We start from the raw sequence: 17185 nt of genomic DNA on the forward strand, positions 1-17185 counted from the left end.
ACTAAGTAAACTGATATCCCGTGTCATTGATCCACAACCCATAGGTAAGGCTGTACAGTGAAATAAGTATGCCCCCAATGCAATTCTAAAGTAGAATACATCCAGTGTGATTTCAACAGATGTTAAATTAACAAATTGTATTTTGTTGAGGTATTTAACAACCTTCCAACCTCATTCAGCATGATTTATTCAATTATGGCATAATTCTACTATTTGTGTTCATTTGCGTCACTGTCAATGACATACTTTTATTTAAGGCTAACTGCAAAGTCCACTATTGTGGCTAATCCTTATTGTGGCTAGCTTCACATAGATGGGTCCGACCACCATTAATCAAATAACCCTAATTTATAAGGCAGTTCTTATTTTAGATGACACCTAGCTAACTATAGCTACTGAAACGGATGTTGTTTTGCTATGTATTTGGGGAAGAACATTGTTTGCATCCATGAGATAGCTAGCTTTTTTTGTTGTTTTTGTTCGACCAGCACTGTAGGTACGAGAGACAACATTACCAGCATCATAGCTTACGCATCGATGAATCGTTGTGACATATGAAATACGACTGATAGTGTAATCAGTGTAATAACTACGGAATTTTTTTAATGAATGCGTTAAATTATTATGTGACGTGCAGTCAAATTCAGGTCCTGATTGGTCAACAAGCTTATTTGACACGTCAAATAGTGTTACTTGACACGCAAAGACCCAAATGGTGTTCTATAGTATGAGAAATCCTGGTTGAGAATGAAACGACTGAACAAATATACGAAACAGCACAGCAAGTAAGTGAAAGAAATAGGTTTTGATTATGTTTTACTGGTAATGTGGATATACGTAAATGACAACAAAATAACTTAATGGTCAGTGTGGTGTGTGTGTGTGTGTGTAACCTTTATTTAACTAGGCAAGTCAGTTAAGAACAAATTCTTATTTACAATGACGACCTACCCCGGCTAAACCCGGATGACGCTGGGCCAATTGTGCGCCGCCCTATGGGACTCCCAATCACGGCCGGATGTGATATAGCCTGGAATCGAACCAGGGACTGTAGTGATGCCTCTTGCACTGAGATGCAGTGCCTTAGACTGATGTGTCCGTGTGTGTGTGTGTTAACTATTTAACAGTACTAGAATGCTTATAAGGCCGCTAAAATGTTAAATAATCGGTTATCGGTATCGTTTTTATTGGCAAAGAAAATATCGAAATTGGCCAAAAATGTCATATCGGCGCATCACTAGTAGGAATCAAAGTGTTGGTCAGAGTTTCAGGGGATCCTTATTACATTTGAATGTTCCATTCATAACGTAAAAAAAAAATATATATACAAAATAAAAATCAGCCTCGAGATATTGCACATGTCAATATTGCAATTTTGATTAAAGTGTGATTCATTGTGCAGCTATAAGTACGAGATAAGCACTCTTTATCTCAGATACAGAGGGGTGTAACAGAGACGGGTATTATCTCTGGGCCACACCAAAACAAAGAGAGCTCATGTGACAGGGCTGGGGGGCTGGGGATAGGGAGGGGGGATAAAGCATCTGGCATATCTGAATGATGTGAAAGGGAAAGCACAGAGAATTCCCCATTAAACACAATCCAACACAGTGGCTGATGGGCTCTGTCCCGGTATCCCCCTCCATCTCCCCCATCTCTCCCCCTCATCCCTCACCCCCTCATTCCTCTCGCTTATCAGCATCCCTTCAAAAAAACATACATGTGCAAGCAGGCACACACACACACACACAGTCTAAAAATTATTCTGTGAAGTCCTGACCCAGAATTCCTAACCCAAACCAGGCACTCCCTCAGATCTCCCCTCATTCCTCTTAGCCTGTGCTTCTGGGGGTCCCCCAGTGCATCGTGGGTAGGCCAGAGCTCAGCGAAGAGGAGGAGACAAAGGGCAGGCGAGGGAGAGACGGCAGACGACAAGACCTAATTATGTTGAATACACACACTCACATCAAATTAAATTCCTTAAAATTTGACAACTAAGACAGCTCCCTTGAAGTCATGTCCCTAAAGATACAGTAGTTCCACCCCCATTTAGGGAAATCTGCCTTGAAGTTGAATAAGAACAGCAACTTTTGTCTCTCTCCCTTTTGTCTCTCTATATCCCTGAACTCCTCTCTCATCACCATGGTGACCAAGGCCCCAGAGTCTATATTCTGCTACCAAAAGATTAGTAGGTCTAGACTATCCCAGAACTCTCTCTGGCTGGCTGCTCTTTTCCTTCTAGTCTCACTCCCACTATTTGTCAAGTAACTAGGAAATATGATATGATCGAATTAATATTCAATTGAAAATGGAAAAGATAAAATGGAATGAGAAGAGACGTAAACGCGCGTGCGTTGATGTGCGCACGTGCGCGTGCGAGAGTGTGAAAGCGAGGGCGAGCAAGGGATAAAGAGAGCGAGGAAAAGAGAAAGTGAGCATATTTCGAGTGAGAAGAACAGAATGGCGTCTTTGTGTTTGTGTAAGAGGCATGACATCACCGGGGTAACTCCAGGCATGTACTGTTAGCTGAGGAAGGAACAGAATAGAACAGAGAGAGTGAAAGAGAACAGAGACAGGGCTGTACTGTAATTCAATACGAAACCAGGACAAAAAAAATACATGATTTTGAAATGTTCACGAAATGTAATTCATAGAAGGGTCCTTTGGAGGAACTTTTGACATACGTATCTAAAAGCATAACTGAGAAATAATTAATGAAAGTTGGCCTCCTTTAAGACTCCATAATGTTTAATCTGTAGGTGCTACAAAGCAACAATTGGTGTCATATGAAGCTTTACCGCTTGCTCTGTAATATGAATAGTATATTGATTTCAATAACACAGTTTTACATTCATTTAGCTTAAAAATAAATAAACATGACAATAGAAAAATACAAATTTATTGATGAACGCAATATACTTTACGGGCATATCAAATGTTCCAGAGCGGATCTCTGCTACTTTTATGATCAAATTTGTAAGCATTACCAACAGAGTGAATGTGAAAATGGATTCAAATTGGTCGACCTCTGCTGGTGATGTGCAGGATGTGCAATGACAAGTAAAAGGAGTGCAATGACTGGCACAGTAGGCAATGAAACCAAAATCTCTATAAAACGGGCTATAACTTTAAAACTAGTAGAGATCCCCCGCTGAAACTTTGATATGGCAGTAGAGTATATTATGTTCAACAATAAATAAATAAATAAATAAATAAATAAATAAATATATATAAGCCATATCTAAAATATAGTTTCCAATATTTATGTTTATAATTTTCAATATTCATAAATGAAATAGAAATACTATTCATATATCAGAGCAAGCAGTAAATCTTCATATGACACCAACTTTTGCTTTGTAGCATCTACAGATTAAACACTATGAAGTCAAAAGGAGGACTGGCTAAGGGCAAAATGTCATAAATATGCCAACTTTGATTAATAGACAAATGTCAAATACATGTCAACGACCCTTCCTCCAAAGAACTATTCTATGAATTAAAATGTAATAATTTGACCCGAGGCTAATATGGTTAACACTCTTATAAGCTATTCAACCACGCCCTTGAGGAAAAGGCCTAGTACATGTCCATAGGGCTGGGGGATATATCAAATTCATTCAAATTTTGGTTTTAGCGTGATATTCCAAATGCCTGTATAGCAAGAATGCTATTTTTTGTTGTTTTTATGAGTGTTCTGAATCTTTTTGGTCAAGGCTCCTTTGCTCCTTCTGTGCTGTGTGTACCTTCCCTCTCTCACAGACACCAAGCCCCTCCCCCTGCCACTCACAACAAATACGAAAGATAACGAATTCCTCTCACAACAAGCAGTTTAAACTCGCTATTTGCATTTGAGGTTCGGTCCAACAGAATCTGTCATATCGACGCCGAAACTAAAATATAGAACAGAGCAGACCCTACTAAAAACGAGAGTATCAATGAACATGTTATGGGAAACGTACGCTCAGTTTCTGCCTCGTGTGGTATTGTGGTACCATGTACCGCTAGGAGCTTTTTAGCCACAGACTTTTGCGCTAGGTGTCTTTTTACGCAATGAGCATAGAAATACACATTTATATAAAGCAGTTAGCAACTCATTCTCATTAGTTGGAAGGAAATTTGCAACACAAACAAACATGGAAGAGAGTGAACGTGACACAGAGCATGGAAACATGGAGCTCGTACCTAAAAAAAGGGGCAACTTCAGTCGCATGGATGTGGTTTGGGTAGGAAAATTCTGACACGGACCAAAAAAACGGACCAAAAAAACATCCACTGCAAAAAAATATGCCGCAGGCCGGTCCCGACAACAGGCTCAAACACCACTAACCTCTTTTACCACCTATGCAAGAATCATGTGAAACAGTACGGGGAGATTCTACGGATGAAACTCAAAAAAGTACAGTCCAGTGCCCAAAACAAACCCTACTCAGATGTTGCTAGAGACTTTTTCCCGCGGTACACCATAAGGCAAAGAATCCCGTTACAACTTACATCTGCAAAGACATGGCCCCAATTTACACGGTTGAGAAACGGGGGTTTCGTGAGTTGGTGCCAACACTCGACCCAAGGTACCAATTGCAAATCTCCTCATGGACTGCACCAGATTTGCCAGATCTTGCTGTAAGATGTTACCCCACTCTTCCACCAAGGCACCTGCAAGTTCCCAGACATTTCTGGGGGGGAATGGCCCTAGCCCTCATCCTCCGATCCAACAGGTCCCAGATGCGCTCAATGGGATTGAGATTCGGGTTGTTCGCTGGCCGTGGCAGAACACTGACATTCCTGTCCTGCAGGAAATCACTCACAGAACGAGCAGTATGGCTGGTGGCATTGTCATGCTGGAGGGTCATGTCAGGATGAGCCTGCAGGAAGGGTACCACATGAGGGAGGAGGATGTCTTCCCTGTAATGCACAGCGTTGACATTGCCTGCCTACAATGACAACAAGCTCAGTCCAATGATGCTATGACACACTGCAACAGACCATGACGGACCCTCCACCACGATCCCGCTCCAGAGTACACGCCACGGTGTAACGCTCATTCCTCGACGATAAACGCGAATCTGACCATCACCCCTAGTGAGACAAAACCGCGACTCTTCAGTGAAGAGAACTTTTTGCCAGTCCTGTCTGGTCCAGCGACAGTGGGTTTGTGCCCATAGGCAACGTTGTTGCCGGTGATGTCTGGTGAGGACCTGCCTTACAACAGGCCTACAAGCCCTCAGTCCAGCCTCTCTCAGCCTATTGCGGACAGTCTGAGCACTGATGGAGGGATTGTGCGTTCTTGGTGTAATTCGGGCAGTTGTTGGCATCCTCTACCTGTCCCGCAGGTGTGATGGTCGGATGTACCGATCCTGTGCAGGTGTTGTTACACGTGGTCTGCCACTGCGAGGACGATCAGCTGTCCGTCCTGTAGCGCTGTCTTAGGCGTCTCACAGTACGGACATTGCAATTTATTGCCCTGGCCACATCTGGAGTCCTCATGCCTCCTTGCAGCATGCCTAAGGCACGTTCATGCAGATGAGCAGGGACCCTGGGCATCTTTCTTTTGGTGTTTTTCAGAGTCAGTAGAAAGGCCTCTATAGAGTCCTAAGTTTTCATAAATGACCTTAATTGCATACCTTCTGTAATCTGTTAGTGTCTTAACGACCATTCCACAGGTGCATGTTCATTAAATTGTTTATGGTTCATTGAACAAGCATGGGAAACCGTGTTTAAACCCTTTACAATGAAGATCCGTAAAGTTATTTGGATTTTTATGAAATATCATTGAAAGACAGGCTCCTGAAAAAGGGACTTTTCTTTTTTTTGCTGAGTTTATATATTTTAGGCCTATATTTATTTTGTTTGCAACTATTGTTGAAGTGTTTTCTATTTACCTTTTTAGATTTTACACATTTATATTTTGTTACATGCTTAATTGAAAATTTGCAGAGGTTCTAAGTAAAATAAATACTCATATTTGATTAAGTACCTTTTATTTGTTGAGTATAATTCAAAAAGTAATAGGAAATAGGCCTTTACATGTGGTCATTTTATATAAATGATTTATTCATTGAATTTACAGAAAATGTGCTATATCGTGATATGTATCGTTATCGGGATATGAAACGACCTATGATCGGGATGAGATTTTGGCCACATCGCCCAGCTCTTTAGTGTTGTGTGTTCCTTCCTTCCAAACAACACAACTTTCATCTGTCCACAAAATATTTCGCTAGTAGCACTGTGGAACATCCAGGTGCACTTTTGCAAACTTCAGACATGCAGCAATGTTTTTTTTGGACAGCAGTGGCTTCTTCCATGATGTCCACCCATGAACACCATTCTTGTTTAGTGTTTTACATATCGTAGACTCGTCAACAGAGATGTTACCATGTTCCAGAGATTTCTGTAAGTCTTTAGCTGACACTAAGATTCTTCTTAACCTCATTGAGCATTCTGCACTGTGCTCTTGCAGTCATCGTTGCAGGACGGCCACTTCTAGGGAGAGTAGCAACAGTGCTGAACTTTCTCCATTTATAGACAATTTGTCTTACCGTGGACTGATGAGCATCAAGGCTTTTAGAGCTACTTTAACCCTTTCCAGCTTTATGCAAGTCAACAATTCTTAATCTTAGGTCTCTTTTGTTCAAGGCAAGGCAGCTCTAACCAACATCTCCAATGTCGTCTCATTGATTGGACTCCAGGTTAGCTGACTCCTGACTCCAATTAGCTTTTGGAGAAGTCATTAGCCTAGGGGTTCACATACGTTTTCCATCCTACACTGGTGCATGTTTAAATTATGTATTCAATATAGACAAGAAAAATACAATAATGTATGCGTTATTAGTTTAAGCAGACTGTTTGTCTATTGTTGTGACTTAGATGGAAAATCAAATCAAATTTGATGACCAATTTATGCAGACATCCAGGCAATTCAAAAAGGTCCACATACTTTTTCTTGACAATGTATAATTTTACAAGCCCTGAATTCATTACATTATTGCTGACTGTTTGAAATGTGGTGTATTGACCTTTAAAATTGTGCAGCAAAGCTTATTCAGAGGAAAAAAAATGTCATAAAAATGGAGATCTGATTTTTAGGCCATAAAGCCCAGCCCTACCTGTTCTGTGTCTGCTGTGTACATGGAGGTGAGTAATGAGCTATAGCTACAGGCCTAGCCCTGGGCTAGCTAGCATCACGCCTATGATATAAAGATCACAGACACTCACAGCCTCCTGTAGGCCACCACACAAACACACCTGTGTAAGAGAAAAGGTGGTACAGCAGTGAACCCACAGTACGCACGCACACACACACACCAGTGCCAGAGGGGTTGCAGGTGTGCCTTACTAACCAAAACCACCACTGTCGTCAAATGAATGGGATTAAAGACATGCGGACTACAATATACTTCCGAGCACTCCCGAACACAGCATTACACCCCCTTCCTGGACCCTGAGGAAGTTCCATTTAAGTTGAACCGCAGTGCACCGGGCTATGGCCCGTGATGTGAGCCGGGGGGGGCTTTCTCAAATCAATCAGTAATCTGCCCCGCTCCGTCATGTCAACAAGGCAGCATGATACATTGTTTAGAAACATACATATTTTCCATAAAACATATGTCCGAATTCTCAAACTAGTGTTCATTGAGAAAGCAGATAAAGCGTTTTTTATCAAAAGCAATCACTTTTGCATGTGAAAACACAGAATCCTACTCATTACTCCAGGTGCTTAAACTGTCACTTGTGTTGAGCCAACTTTGCTGGCTAACTCATTGATTATGCTCTATAGTACACCGCTCTGGAGGCAGCTCAGTTCCAAATCGAATACAATCAACGCTAATCCGGTTAGGCCCGAAGCATTAATCAAATCCCTTCCCTCTCTCATCACTGCCCCTCCACACCCCTAACCTTGCCTTATCCTACACACACACACACACACACACACACACACACACACACACACACACAACCCCTCCCCTTAACAAAAGTCAGTCGTATCTCAGCTATCCTACCCAAACACACAGATGAGGTAGTAACATAAAGAATGGAACACTGCCATTAGAGACATAACACTGCCTCGCCTCTGATCTTTTGACCTGCAGCCAGACTCCGGGATGAGAGGTCGGGCATATCACTATGACAACCTGTGACCTCTGAACTCCCAAAACCAACACGGGCCAACCGGCTGAGAGGTAAATGACTGCTGCAGCCAATAACCATAAACCAGTGCTGCCAGGGGGGCAACCATTCACAGTGATGTAATGGGATGTGTTAGCACAAAATGCTGCGGCTAGACATCCATCACACTGGTTGACTGGAACTGAGCCCAGCCCAACACTCCAGCTCGCACACACACACCTCTCAGTGTAAGGAGCTAAAAGGAGTTTCAGCGTGACTGACCCTGGAGGGATGAGCTGAAATAACAGCGCTAACGGGTAATGGACATGTGAGTGTCTGAGAGAGTGAGTGAGTGAGTGTACATTAGAGGTACTTGGGCAAACAGAGACAGAAATACCTATGTCCCAAATGCTGGAAAATCTCCTTCGGTGTGAGCGTGGAAGCCAAGGCAATGAGACAGAGAGAGAGGAGCGATCGGATCCTGTAGAGAAGGACAGAAGGAGGGCAGAGAGAGAGAGAGAGGAGATAAGAATGGGGAGATAGGAATAGCGAAGGAGAGAGGGGATGGGTGAAAGGGGGGAGGGAGGAGAAGAGAAGGAGAGGGGCAGTAAGGGGGGTTATTTTTAGGACTGGGTACTGCAGACTCTCACAGCTGAATACACAGTGTGTTCTACAGAGGACAGGCCTGCCATTATACACAGACAAGCATAAACAGCACACAGGCACGTGCTCCCTCCCTCTTTACAGTTGACATTTTAGTCATTTAGCAGACGCTCTTATCCAGGGCGATTTACAGTTGGTGCACTCATCTGCTACTGTGATTAGGTGAGACAACCTCATATCTCAGTCATAGCTACTTTATTGAGGAAAAACCATCACCAATCAGAGCTAGAGTCTCTCTGATAAAAATACAAACAACCCACAGAATAAAGCAGGAAAATTAGATATCATAGCCCCATAGTGAGTGGCGTGGCATGACACACACACACACACACACACACGGCTTGAATTGGCGCAGACACTACAGTGTCATCAGTGTGCAGCAAGGGGGTCTGGAAAGGGAGAAAAAGCACTGCGCGTGCGTGTGAGGGAGATAAGAGGATGAGTACGGACGAGGCTATACACTATCCCCGTGTCAAATGGAGAGATGAACGGGACAGACTCCAACAGGACCCAGACCTCACCCCTAAACACACACGCTCTGAGCCAGTTAAACACAACCCTTCAGGGTTGCCTAGACCGCTATCCTTTAACCAGCTTTTTCAACGTCTCAGTCTCACACGACGACCCTTTGAGAAGATAAAAAGACTCTGTGCTTCGTCGTCTCCCTCGGTGTGAGCGAGGAGCAGAAGGCCACACCGGTGCAGTTATTGAACCCCCTGTAGTCTGACAGTCAAGTCAATAACTGTCAGTCAGCCCATCCATCCTCTCTTCCTGTAGCACCTTCCTCCCACCAGCCCTCTCAGCCTTAGTTACACATCTTGCCATTTAGTTCTTCTTCTCCTTTAAAGCCATACCACACTAACGAGGTCTAACGAGCTGCTTCCGGACGACTCAGGACAGCCAGCCAGAGGAGCACAACAGGGAACGTGCGAGTGTGTCCCAAAACACGGGCTTCCTCTTCGCAAGGAACAGCTGGAATAGTTCCCATTCCCACAGGACAGAGATAGGAGGGACACACACAAACACACACTCACACGCAAGATGGATGTGAACATTAAAGCAGTAAAATGCCTAAGTTATCTGGAAGTGTATTCCAACAACAAAGAACAGATCAATTATTTCATCCTTGCACCCTTCAATGGTTTATCACTTCACCGTCTTTTCTGCCCACTGTTATCCTTTCCCTGATCTCTCGCTTTTCCTGTTGAACCTCCCCTTTCCCACGACCCGTCCCAGGCCCCACCTCTAAACCATAAAGCCCTAGAGAACAGGTGTGCCCACCAGGTGCCCCTGGGGATCGTCCCGGAGACACCCAGGCCAGGTGGTTGTTGTGTCCCACAGTCCCAGTTCTGTTCCCACTGGACCAGCCAGCGGTGCTTCCTGTCTTTGTCCGGGTCGCTCCTGGTGTGACATTCCTCCTCGTCACCAGAGTGAGGGTTAGGAAGTCAGGAAGAGAAACATCCCACCCTCCTGCCTCCAGCTCAGGCTTCTCAACAGTTTCAGCCAGTCTCCTTCCCTCTCCATTATCTCCTCTGATTTGGCTGTGAAGGCAGAACGGCTAGGAAATGAGACTAGGATAGGAAGCCATTCAAGAGTATCCCCTGCCTCTCAGCCATGTTTCCCTTTAGCTCACTACCTCCTCCCAATACCACTTTAACCCCACTTGCAGTCAAGACAACCAAGCCTTCACCAGGTTAATCGTTTATCTGCACACAAGCGTCATCTTCAACACACACACACAGCCTACCACCCAAGACCCTCCAAAAGAGTCCTGAGACTATCAGCACCAACATACAGCGTCCGACACACACACGCACAACAGGAGTTCAGCTACTGTACCATACCAGAACAAACCCTTTCTGTGATGTAACTTTACCTTCGGCTAGATTGATTTCCTTCAGCCTCTTGGCAGTTTGCTAACAAGGTTCCCATGACTTCCTTAAGCTCCAGCGCTCCACACTGTTAGCTGAACCAGAGGTAACAGGCACTGTACTCTGCTGTCACTGTGCTGTCACTGTGCTGTCACTGTGCTGTCACTGTGCTGGTTGGGATATGAGGGTCTGTGAGGGAATGTGAACAATGTGCCTGTCAGAACAGTGTGCTAGTCCCCCACTATGTGAAGTTACCTCCCAAGGTAGGGTTTGTTCTGTTATGGTAGCTGAACTCATGTTGCTCTGTGTGTCGGCGTATAGAGTTCGCTGTGTGGAGATCACAGCTCCATGACTATTTCAACATGGCAGACAGGAAACACTGACGTGACAGTCGCTCTGTGCTGTTGTGCGTGTCTACTTCGGGGAATTTCCCTATGAGTGTGTATAATGAGTACAGTATGTGAAGTGTGTATGTGTCTGTACAGTATTTGTGGTGTGCTTAGTGTACGAGTGCTAATGTTCGTGTGTGTGTGTGTGTGTGTGTGGGTGTGAATAATCCGTCTGTCTGCTGCTCGGACAATGCCACCCTCTAATCTCCAGATTACAAGCCAATGTCCCAACCCCCACAGGGCAACGCATGATGGGACAGTCTCCCCAGGGGGATGGAGGGAGGGAGGGTACGGCTGTGACGGAGGGAGGGAGGGAGGGAGGGAAAAAAGAGAGGACAAAGACAGAATGTGTGAGTGCACACACACAGTGCTGGTCTGTGCATGGTACCGGAGTGGTGTTAAATCAGACCCTGGGCTCCTTCCAAAAGGGCAGCTCCAGTTCCCACAATGCCCCTCTTCAGGCAACAACAGGAGGGCATTAGGATAGTCTACAGAACCCCCCCCCCCCAGCTTTCCTCCATCAAACTCTTCAGGGGACAGAAAGTGTATCTCTCAGAAGTCGTGGTCCCATTCCCACCAGTACATGGCTCTGGACTAGAGTCAATTCATGTAAAATGACATCACAGCCAGATAACAATAGACTGGTATTGTACTGTTGCCCTACATATACTCACACACACATCGCAGGCTGATATAAAATGGCTGATTACTGTATATATGATCGCAACGCTCTCCATAGAACAGCAGGAAGGAAGCTGCTGTCGCCATAGCAGGCCGAGGATGTCTAACACACCTTGAAAGTCTAATCGTTAGGAGAGCAGTACACCAGACAACGAGACAGCGGCGACCGCTGACAAGATCGTTAAAAATACCATGACTAGTCATCAGATCATACCGCTAATCAACGATACTGAAAGTCTTTTACAGTCGAGCTGTCCACACCACAACTTCCTCAGTCTCCCTTTAAAACTGTGAACACAGAGAAAGAACCAGATGATCCCCACCATACGAACAAACACCCAAGCCCACCCCTCTTCCACATTCCTGACATGGCTGACATAGCTTCCATAATCAGCACGTGTGCATATCTGTCTGTCCCTCCGCCTCCCCTCGCTAGTTGTGCTGATTCAGTCATCCATGTTGTAAAGCAGGCCTGGGAAAAAGAGCTGGGCAACTGTTGTCACACACACACACACACAGCAGGGGTCGGACACAGGCAGCTGCTACGTAAGTGGAGATAGCCAATAAGTCATTAGGTTTCAGGCGTGGTCACCCATCAAATGAGCTCCACTACACTTTAATGGTGTATTGTCAATACTTAGTCATGTGCAGGTTAGACAATACACATGACTATGAAATTGGGCGAATAGCATTGATAAAATGTTAGAAGTAACACCTCGGTGTATTCCATCTTACAGAATGCTGTTCTCTGGCCAGTTCTATAGCCGCCTGTACATTCCTTGACCTCTGTTCTAAGACTCTTTAAATGTGTCTGTGTGGGAGTGAGGCGCACTCAGGCTGCAATAATTATACTCATTATCAAGCCTCCAATTAGACTGCCCCGAAAAAACCCAATTGCTAAAACGACCCAAAATACACCCAATGACAACGGACCATGTCCGGAAGACACATGGCATCAGATGATAAATAAACGGGGGGGGCTTCGTCAGCATCCACTCCTCCTCCTCCCTCTCTTCTCTGTCCTCCTCTCAGGAATCAGGAACTGAGGAAAAGCATCTGATTGCCCCTATTGATAATCTGATGTCACATTCCACACGTCCAGGCAAACAGTTTAACCCTTGGCTGACCAGACGGAGGGGAGAGGGGGAGGCAGAGGGCTGTGTGAATTAGCCTGCCTTCCCAATCCATCTCTTCCTCCACACATAATCCTAGGAGCAGGAGTAGGGAGGTGCACGCCTCACCGGCACACACATGAACATTCACACAAGGACTAAAGAGGAACAAAGTCGTGGAAAACGTATATCTTGCTCTCTCGCCCCGCGCGCACATATAAACACGCAGGTGTTCATCCCTCAGTACGGTGTTGGCGATGTCTTTGGTGATGGGCATGGTCAGGCTGTGGGGCACGGTCAGGCTGTGGGGCACGGTCAGGCTGTGGGGCACGGTCAGGCTGTGGGGCACGGTCAGGCTGTGGGGCACGGTCAGGCTGTGGGGCACGGTCAGGCTGTGGGGCACGGTGTGTGTGCTGCATCTCTCGTCCCGAATCAATGAGCTCTCTCAAGACACGGTAACAGAACACAAGATTAAAACCTGATGTGATAGTGAAAGCGAGAGAGAGAGAAATCTCGTAAGTTGGGACGGACAGAAATCGAGACAGAGATAGCGCCTGGTTCTGTTGTCAATGGCAACAGTGTGTTCTAACCTAGGATGATCCTCTGTAAGCCTGTCAGAGTGAGATATCCCCCTCCCATAGCAGACAGGAACTTTATGAGCATACTGCGTACTTTAGCACATCTGCACTGTGAATGTGTGTACTGTCATTGTGGGCATTACTCTGTTATCACCACCCCCCAACCCACCAGATTTAACACGTTCATATAGGGAGAATAGTCTGGACCCCAGTGGTGTAAAGTACTTAAGTAAAAAATACTTTAAAAAGTACTACTTAAGTAGTTTTTTGGGGGGGGGTTTGACAACTTTTACTTTACTACATTCCTAAAGAAAATGCGGTACTTTTTACTCCATACATTTTCCCTGACACCCAAAAGTACTCGTTACATTTTGAATACTTAGCAGGACAGGAAATGGTCCAATTCGCACACTTATCAGGAGAACATCCCTGGACATCCCGACTGCCTCTGATCTGGCAGACTAACTAAACACAAATTCTTTGTTTTTAAATGATGTCTGAGTGTTGGAGTGTGACCCTGGCTATCCGTAAATAAAAAAATAAATCAATCGTGCCGTCTGGTTTGCTTAATATAAGGATTTTTTTTATTATTCGTACTTTTACTTTTGATACTTAAGTATATTTAAAACCAAATACTTTTAGACTTTAACTCCAGTATTATTTTACTGGGTGACTTTCACTTGAATCATTTTCTATTAAAGGTATCTTTACTTTAACTCAACTATGACAATTGAGTACTTTTTCCACCAGTGCTGGACCATGTCCTCTATTTTTCATCCCCTCTCCTCTCATCTCTCCTCCCTCAGACTTTATCTGCTGATTTGCATGTGAAGGCAGACAGACATATTGATTGAACATTTGTCGGACAGACAGACACTGTGGCTATAGTAGGCAGAGGGTCCCGTGACAAGAACACTCACAGAGGAACCTTTCCAAAGACAGAGGGAGAGAGAGGATGGTGAGTCTGGTGTCAAAGGACAAGAAAGGGGAGTTGACACAAACACACAGAGACAAACGAGAGAGAGAGAGAGCGAGAGAGACAGAGCGAGAGAGACAGAGCGAGAGAGACAGAGCGAGAGAGACAGAGCGAGAGAAAGAGGGGGCTGGCAAAAGACAGACTGTACAGCACAATATTCTGTGCAACTACCATGAATAATCAACACGATCATATCCAATCGGACCTGAGAGGATGAGTGTGAGCCCTTTGATGAGTCACGACAGAGGAAAGTCACAGAGCACCAGTACACTATCACAACTGTATATAATCTGATTCTTTCTCTGTTATCCTTCCATGCACTTCACCTCCCAGCACTGAGACTGATCAATATCAAGGCTATCGTGGCATGGTGTTATCAAGCAGGGTTACACTGTAGCACTAGAGAGAGATTAGAGAGAGTTGGGACAGAAAAATGAGGGTTTGGGCCAGTATAATTAGCCTGTCATGAGGGATTGGTTTCACACAGATAGAACCACCTGGCTACATACCCCTGATCTGGGTCATTCTAGCTGCAGGGAACTGCTAGGTCTAACCTGAGTACATGTACACACATACCCCTGGCCAAGAACTAACTTACAACTACTCAGATTTGACACACACAGACATACCTACGGTGGATGAAAAACACACTCTGGACACATGCAGTACTGGGGAGGATAGATGGAGGGGAGGGTGCATGTTTCAGCCCAGGGCCATATTGGCTCCAGAAGCATAGTAAAGGGCTGTTCCAAACAGACATGTAGGCTACACCACCACTGGAAAAACATCACAGGGGTCAGAGGTGAAATGACACGGCTCCAATGAGACGAGCATCATCACAACCACACACACACACACACACACACACACGTCAAAATTCGGAACTGCCAATAGGATAGGAAAGATGGACATAATGTGTTACCTCAATTCTTCTCTATTGTTGGCCTCTTCCAACTACACTAACAAGGTATGACATTAATGGGAGATTTATCCTATGCCAGTCTGCTTGCCTGGTATCTTTGTGGCATGGTTTTCAGAGGGAAATCTGATCCATTTCCACCAATTATACCATGATATTGTTTCCCTGAGAGGCAGTCACAGCTAAATGCTGCTACACTGAGATTAGAGTGTGCCAGGTATTACTGTGGTCCAAGGAACCAATTCCTCATCATCACTATTACACACTTACAGTAACCCTAGTTCAGACATCTATATGCGGTGAATTGTAACTTATTGGCCTAACAACCTTACATTCATTGATAACATTGTACACAGTAGCCAATCAGTTTCATATATGCACATTTGACACAAACTTACAATGTGCGACACCTGTTATGGACCGTAAAGCCTATAATACATTGTTATTTTAACGGTTCAGATACAGCTACAGCAAAACATCATAACATTGGGCAAAAACAAACGAAGCCAGTGTAACAGTGAAAGGAATCTGTGTATAAAAAGTGATGACATGCATCTAACTGGAATGGCTCAAAGCATTGACTATTTACACAATTTATACTCTACTCAGCACTTTCAATATAACCTACTGTATGTAACGTTACATGCTTCAGATTTTCCTGGGTGATAGCCTAAAAGGTATTGACAACATGGTGTTGAAAATCAAATGGTGCGCAAGTTAGCCTATAGGCTGAAGGCAAATAAACAGCAATGGTATTGCCCATTGTAACCACTCACTAAGGTGTTTAAACCACACATGTAATTGTGTTAATACAACTCATATTAGTAGGTGTCCGGTAGCTAGTCCTATTTTGACAAGCGAGCAAAATAGTTGGTCAACTCAACCAGACCCTTGTGGCGACGCAACATTGCGCGCTGACAACATTGTATCTAGTCATTTCAAAGCGGCATTGCAGTAGCCATTCTGATGGATAGTGTGCTTGTAAACCTACACGAAGCAACAACATTTGGCTACTTACCAAAAACGATGGACGTTGTTTCTACCTGACTTCCACACCTCGATAGGCGCTTCCTCCGAGGCCGGATGCCCGTCTTTCCACCCACCCGTAAAAACAGTTCGTATACGTCTTGCTTTTTCTCTTGCTCACATTATTCCGCACAGAATGTTCTCACATGAACACCGTTTTCAAAGTTCAAATGATACAAATTACAGACCAGATTCCCGAAAGCTCACTTCTATGACGAGAAGGGAGCTTATGGGGAGTGAGAACGGATTGTGTCCGTGGATGAACCGGTAGAGGTGCAAACTGTGGCTGCCCACATTCTGACGCCTCCGCCTATGCTGGTGCTGACACGGAGAGAGACGGGGGAAATGAACTGAATGCTATTGGTGGCCGCATACCAGTAGCACCAATATGGCCCTTCATTCAATGAGTAGTTTTGTAGCGCCTCCTGCAGTAGGTTTACTACACAGATCATCTTAGCCGACATTCCCTGACAACTAGGCCTATTAATCAGTGGTGCAAACTACTTAGTAACTTTTTTGTACTCAAAAGTACTTCTCACAAAAGTACTTTTGAGTACTTTTGGGGGGTATCTGTACTTTACTTTACTTTGCTTTTTATATTTTTGACTACGTTTACTTCACTACATTCCTAAAGAAAATAATACACGTTTTACTCCATACATTTTCCCTGACACCCAAAAGTATTCGTTACATTTTGAATGCTTAGCAGGACAGTCAAATTGTCTGTTTTCACGCACTAATTAAGAAAACATCCCTGGTCATCCTTATTGCCTCTGATCTGGCGGACTGAACACACATGCTTCATCTGTAAATTATGTCTGAGTGTTGGTGTGCCCTTGGCTATCCATACATTAAAAATAC

The 17185-nt window shown here is 44.5% G+C and overlaps 1 protein-coding gene across 2 annotated transcripts in view; it reads right to left on the reverse strand.

The window, feature by feature from the left end:
* LOC106609285 (cyclin-dependent kinase 17) overlaps positions 1-16683 on the reverse strand; it is a 38751-nt gene extending 22068 nt beyond the window's left edge. Inside the window, exons 1-2 of one of the 2 annotated variants that reach the window (XM_014207919.2) lie at positions 16317-16683; positions 8507-8590 (exon numbers count right to left, since the gene is read on the reverse strand). The gene's annotated coding sequence lies outside the window, so the exon portion shown is untranslated. The remainder of the gene's footprint in view (positions 1-8506; positions 8591-16316) is intronic. The other variant, XM_014207920.2, reaches the window with a different exon arrangement.
* Between the last annotated feature and the right edge of the window lie 502 nt (positions 16684-17185).

The sequence above is a fragment of the Salmo salar genome, chromosome ssa07 (assembly GCF_905237065.1).
Source record: "Salmo salar chromosome ssa07, Ssal_v3.1, whole genome shotgun sequence".
Classification (NCBI taxonomy): Eukaryota; Metazoa; Chordata; class Actinopteri; order Salmoniformes; family Salmonidae; genus Salmo; species Salmo salar.